Source organism: Fukomys damarensis, unplaced genomic scaffold (genome assembly GCF_012274545.1).
Source record: "Fukomys damarensis isolate Sample0158 unplaced genomic scaffold, DMR_v1.0_HiC HiC_scaffold_29, whole genome shotgun sequence".
NCBI lineage: Eukaryota > Metazoa > Chordata > Mammalia > Rodentia > Bathyergidae > Fukomys > Fukomys damarensis.
In genome coordinates, this window is record NW_022900941.1 from 2,448,037 (window position 1) to 2,454,603 (window position 6,567).

Consider the following 6,567-nt stretch of genomic DNA (forward strand, 5'->3'; position numbering starts at 1 on the left):
GTGTCAGTGCAGCTTATCATACGGGCACAGGACTTAGCAAAACAAACAAACAAACAAACAAACAAGCAAACACAAATACCCAGCTCAGCAGTTCGGTGGCCTGCCTTGCAAGCACAAGGACCCGAGTTCGATCCCGGGTATCCAAAAAAAAAAAAGTTTAAAAGAACACGTCTTTAACAAATACTCACTGCGAGCTGCTCTGCGTAGAGCCCTGCTTGTTCTCGGCCCAGGCGCTGGATCAGGGAAGGAGGCAGGAGTCTGCTCTTGGGGAATTTCTATTCCGGCGCACGGCACGTCCACGACACTCCAGCGGTCCTTGGACAGAAGGAGGCGACGCGGCGTCCGTGGCTGTTTCAGTGACCGCCAGCCCCCGCCCAGCGTCCGCCTCGTCCCCAGCTAGCGCAGGACCCGGGATCCATCCCGCAAAAGCCACAGCACTGCGCGAACCGGGCTCCATGGGACCAGCGCAGCCCGGATATGCGCTGCCATGGTGGCGCGCTGCGGACATTGCCACGAAGAATCCAGCACGAATCTCAAGTGCAAAAATGATCACGACCTGATAAAAAACAAAGAAATGAAGGGAGACAGGCCAGAGTGCGGTCGGCCCCTGCCTTGGGCGGTGACATGGTGACTCTTCTTGTTTCTTACCACCTGTGGGCACCGTTCCATACACTTTCCCAATTTTGCGGTAAAAGACTGTAAACCAATTCCTCTAAAATGAAATAAATAGGACCGGGGATGTCGCTCAGCTGTGCAGCACCTACCCGGCAAGTGTGAGGCCCTGAGTTCAATTTCTGGTACCAAAAATAAATAAATAAGAAAAATACCCTGAGCTTTTCCTCCTTGCAGAGAAGGCACTGATTGACAAGAAGGCTCTTGGAGCACTCGGGTAGGTGGTCACGGAGCCAGGCGCTGTTGGGCTCAATTTTGTCATACAGCCTCGCTGTGAGACTGGGCTCATGACCTCCAGGTTCCAGGAAATGGTCATTCTAACAGTGTCCCTCTGTAGGCCCCTCTGCGTTAGGAGGGCAGCTGCGGCTCCTTTTGTTCTGCAGGCCTGGATCCCCAGGGAGGCTGGCCTTTCCTTCCTGGCTTCCTCGTCCTCACCTGACCCCAGGACGCCTCAGGCCGCTCCCGCAGTTCTGGCCTGCAGGCCAACCCTCGCATCCAGAGAGACGTGAGGCCGAGCGCCCTGGACCCCTGCGGGCTGGGCACTGGCGGCTGGCGAGGGCCCTCGGCGCTGGGAACTGCTGTCCTCGTCAGGAACTGCGGCGCAGAAGGAAGGCTGAGGAGGCGGAGGGCGCCTCAGCCGCTGAGGTAGAGCTGTGCGGTGCGCGGTCCTGGAAGTCTCTTCCGCGGCCGATCGCCCCTTGCCCCATCCCTGCTCTCCCTGCCCCCCATCAGGCCCCCAAGTCTCCGGCTAACGTCGTGTGTGGGTTAAGGGAGGCCCCTCCATGGAGCCTGCCCTCCCGAGTCAGCCTGAACTCCCTCGGTCGGGGCTTTGGGGTGGCAGAGCTCAGCCCACCCTGGCTGCAAGTGGGGGATCCTCTGGACGGGCTGGGCTGGGGAGGGCGCCTGGCGGGGAGATGTGCGGATCGGAAGGTCGGTTGGGTGTCAACATGGGAAAGAAGAATCAAGGTGCCCTGTGCGACGTGGATGAGTTATTTTCAGAGACAGGGAGAGGCGGGTGCCCCCGTAAGTGAAGAACTCTGCGGTCTTTGCCCGGCTGGTTTCTTCCCTCTCTTCCCTCTCTTCCTTCCTCCCTTCCTTCCTCCCTTCCATCTTTCCCTCCCTCCCTCCTCTTTCTTTCCTGCGCTGGGGACTGAACCCAGGGTTTTATGCATGCTGGGCCTGAGTGCTCTACCACGGAGCCACACCCGCAGCCCCAAGTGGTTTCCTACTGGATGAGCCGGGAGGAGATGGTTTGGGGCATTCCGGAATATCTGCTAGGAGCTCAGCTGCTGTTCTTATTCCAAACGCAGCTCCGGGGCTGAATTGCATCTACAAGAGTGAAGTGGTATTTCCTCTTCAGAGTCCAAGGCCAGAGTCTTTGGGAATCTGCGGGGCAGCTCGGCCTGGCTTTACTCTCTGTAGATCAGGCTTTCAAGACAGCTTCTGTGTTTGCCGAAGCTGGGCTTCTTCTTGTTTGCTCTCTAGGTTTTGGCAGAATTGTAGGTCACCATTCTGTCCATTTCTGAGCTCTGTGTGCTCCAGGGAGAAGGAAGGTCCTGGTTAGTTCAGTACCGAGGACTGGCGCACGCTCCCATAAAGAAAAGTCTGACTCCAACACAGCAGGGGCCCTGTGGCCTGTGGTCTCAGAAGCAGTAGGCCGGGTGGGGCAGGTGCTTCCCTGCTGCTCCTGCTCGGGGGACTCTGGAACACTAAATCTGGAGGAGTTGGTGGGCCCGTCAGGGCTATGCGCTGATGCTTTCAGTGTTTGGCCATCCTGGTGCCCTGAGAGGAAACTAGACTTGGGAGAGACCCCGGGTAGAGCAGCTATCAGGTGTTCATGGCACACAAGGTCATCTTCAAACGGGCTGGACACCTTCCTGGCCACCGAGGAAGGTGCCCTGGTCATGGCTAGAGACCTCCTCAGGGCTGCAGGCCCTTCCTTCACTCCCTGCACGTGTGGAGGAACTCGGGTCTGGATGTCACACAGACGAGTGAGGCATCCTGAGACCCCAGGGTCTCTCATGCTGTTCATTAGGGCTGGAGTACGGGAGGGCCAGAGATGCTGTGGGGTGACTGGAGTATCTGTCCTTTTGTTGCAAGGGAGCTCACCTGTCCTGAGCCTTGGGCAGTGAGGTCTGCCCCATGGAGACCCTGTGCGCCTCTGCCTTCTGGGACACCTCTGTTCCACTTTGTGACCACTCAGATCACATGGAGTGCGAATCCCAGCCTCTCCAGCCTCTGGTGTACGCCCTCTACAGGCCAGGCCTAGGGGCTGCATCCTCCTGGCTGCTCACTGCCCGCCTCCCTTCAGAGCAGTCCTAAGGTCCCCACGTCTCCGTGCTCCCTCTCCAGGGCGCGGTCTGGGCCGACGCCCAGGGGGTAGGCCCTCTGCTGCTGGTGGGGGAAGATCACCCTGCCTGCTCCGTCCTTCAGGAGGCACCGCCCCACCTCTGCCCCTCCCTCCCCAAGGCCCCCGCTGCTTTCCCCAGACTTCTCACTCTGGGCGGTTCGGTTGCAACTCCACCTGTGAGGCCACCTGATTAAAAAGAATATGGTGAAGGCTTAAATAAAAAAGTTATTGAGCCGGGCGTGGTGGCGCACGCCTGTCATCCCAGCACTTGGGAGGTTGAGGCAGGAGGATCGCTGTGAGTTCGAGGCCAGCCTGGGCTACATAGTGAGTTCAGGGCCAGCTTGCACTATGAAGGGAGACCTTGCCTCAACAAACAAACAAACATTATTAGTAAAAAGCATTTTGCCATTAACTGTACCCCCACCCCACACCCCTGTGCTTTGAACACTTGTAACCCATCATTCCTGTCTGTTTCTGGAGCAGCGGTAGAAGCCCTTTCCTTCTGAAATATGTACTTTTGTGGTCATTTTGACTTTGGAAAAGAGCCAGAAGTCACAGAGTACGGGCCCCACCTCATAAGGGAGACAAAGACACACTCTAATGTTTTTATTGGACAGAAATTGTCATAAATGTTTGATCAAGGAGGGTGATAAAATATGGTAAATGTTTACATTTAAAAAATTAATACAGTAAAAAACATCTCACCATTCATCTCCTCAAAATAATCTCTCTCACTCTGAGATACTTTCCCCATCATTCTTGCCAATGTGTCTTTTACTGTAATACATTTTCTAAGTGAAAATCTAAACATTCACTTTATTTTCTATCACTTCTACATTCACGTCTGAGACCAGGCCTGTCCCCCTTTCCCACCTGGCTGCAGCAGCTGCCTTCCCTGGGATGTACTGCGGCTTCTCTGCTGTAACATCCTAGACCTAACTTCAGCCTTGCAGACCTGTCCCTGTCGTCCACCGCCAGCAACATCCGGGAAAGCCGAAGACATCTTCTAGGCACCTTGACTCCCGGGCTGCCACACTCACTGCACACACACACACACACACACACACACCCGCCAGGCCGGCAACTCTCAGGCCTATGCCAGCCACATCCGCATTCAAACCCACAGCAAATCCCATCAATTGCAAAATAGACCTTGTATCTGACTGACTCATGCAGAAAATGCCCATTGGCCCAACGTACCACAGCCTTCCTTGGTGTGCAATTCCTGTACCCACTCTAAAGCCCATGCAACCACCAGGGAGACTTTCCCCCTGACCTTGTGCTGTGAAAACTTTCAAGCACTCATCAATCAAATACTCAGAAGCCCACTGTCTGGATTCTCCTGTGACATTGTTGCAGATTCCTCTTCCCTGTCTATCCCTTTACCCAACCCATCCGCTCAGCTGGATTATTTTCCCCTGTACTGGAATTGAACCCAGGGCAAACTGAGCTATATCCCTTACCTTTTTTTTTTTTTTTTTTAAATTTTGAGACAGGGTTTTGCTATGTTTTTAAATTGCTCTGAGCTGGAGCTTGTGATTCTCCTGTCTCAGCCTGCCAGAGTAGGATTACAGGCATACACTACCATGCCTAGCTTCGTCTTGATTTTAACATACATTCCAAAATAAATTACAGGCATCAGTGCCATTTCACCTAAATACTCCAACATGCACATCATTAACCAGTTTAATATTGTCCAGATTTCTTTTGAAGCAATGTTTACAAACAATGTAACACATATATCTTAATTCCACAAGCTGTGACACAGATGTGTGCACCCGTGTGACCCGCACCTCTGGAAAGATATAGGAAGTTACCAAAAGGTCCCCAGTCCACTCCTGTCCCACGAACTTCCTCCAAGACCACCGCCACTCTGGTTTCTCCCGTTCCTAGAAGTGACACGGGTGGAGCAGCTGCTCATTCAGGACTCAGGAGTTTTTCACAACTCACAGCTCCAGGGCGCAGTGCCCGACTTTGCTGTGCCCCTCCCACCCTGCAGAGGTGGGGTCGAACACTCTGAGGCCCTGGTGCTCTGGCCCCCAGGGTCCTCTCCCTGTTCCCCAGGTCCCTTGTCTCCTTGCTTTTCAGACACACCAGCCTTTTCTGTGGGGGCCTGGGAAACAGGGAGACCAATAGAGAGATAGAACAAGATTGCTTGTTTATTCACTCATTTATTTATTGTCTGCCCCCCTCCAGATGAACCCCATGAGAGCCTGGGCTTCTTCTTGCTCTCTGTCCCTCCAGCACAGTTTGTTGTAACTCTTCCCTGCCAGGCAGGTGAGTGAGGCAGGAGGATGAGCCCTCCTTCCCCGCAGACTGGACCTTGCACTGCCCTGTAGGCCACTGACGATGTCTCCAGCAGGGTGAGCTCTGGGTGGTGGGTGAAGGGAGAATCTTAGGCCGAAGGATGGGGTAGGCTCCTGTCGAGAGACAGTGGGGGCCTCTGCTCTTCTGCCTGCTACTTTTCGTCTTCTTTGGTTCCCACAAGACCTCAATATTTGATTAACCGTGTGGTAGCCGATGCTGCCAGACAGCCCCAGTGCACCTGCTCTGTGTTGAGAGCTGTAGGGAGCCTCTCTGCCTAGACAAAGGAGAACCAAGAGGTCATCCATGCTTTATTCTTAACCAGCCATCAGATTCCAGTTCAGCAGAACAGGCTGAGACAATTGGAGCAGAAATAACAACTGCACACCTGCTTGGTTCAAGGTTCAGCTCCCGGAGAGCAGGGGTCTCTCCAGGCTTATTTCTGCGGAGGGACATTCTTGTTGCTGTGAGCTCATCCTACGGGGTGATGCTGTTAATCTGTGGCTGGCTGCTTTGCGAGGTAATTGCTAGTTGCCAGCCCTACAGGTAATACAATGCCCACCCCTAACCCGTCAGGCAGCCCGGCCCTGGCCCCACAGCGTGAAGCTTGAGCTGTTCCCAATTCTGAGCTGGACTCCAGCTCCTGCAGAACTACCCGTCTGTCTTCATACACAGAGTGAGGTGGTTTTATTTATTTATTTATTTATTTTGGTCTAATAATTCTCTCAAGAAGAGTCCTTAAGTGCTTTTATATTGCTGACCATTTTAACATCTCTTACTGTTTCTCATCAGTAGTGCTTCATTATAGAAAGGAGTTTCTGGTTTTGACCTTTTAAAAACACCTTCTGGCGAGTTAGTGGCTGTCCACTTGCTTGGGTGAAGTGGGGGCCCCTGGGCCCGCGACTGCTAGGACTGCGGTCCCTGCTGCCTCGGGAGGGAGTCTGCCCAGGAGGGTCTCCCTGCAAAGCGCTGCCTCTGTCCTCCCTTGGGGCCGCGGTGGGGACTGAGGAGGCCATCTCAGAGGCGTCCTCGGGGACACCGCTCCGCATGTGTTCACAAGTGTTCGCAGTCCCAGGGTGGTGAATGGGGGTGCTCGTTTGTATTGGTTATAACTTCACTCCCTTTAAAAGGAAAACTATGCCCGGAATCCGGGAGGTGGCCCGCTGGCCCGCTAGCCCGGGTGGCAAGGCTATGCCCCTCGAGCGAGGGTGTCCCGGGAGCCAGTGTGGAGTGGGCCACCC

At 54.3% G+C, this 6,567-nt stretch overlaps 1 protein-coding gene across 2 annotated transcripts in view; it reads left to right on the forward strand.

Annotated features, from left to right (window-relative positions):
* Positions 1–1,156: 1,156 nt before the first annotated feature.
* The window catches only part of Lims2 (LIM zinc finger domain containing 2), a 41,333-nt gene continuing 35,922 nt past the window's right edge, over positions 1,157–6,567 (forward strand). Inside the window, exon 1 of one of the 2 annotated variants that reach the window (XM_010637652.3) lies at positions 1,157–1,317. The gene's annotated coding sequence lies outside the window, so the exon portion shown is untranslated. The remainder of the gene's footprint in view (positions 1,318–6,567) is intronic. The other variant, XM_010637654.3, reaches the window with a different exon arrangement.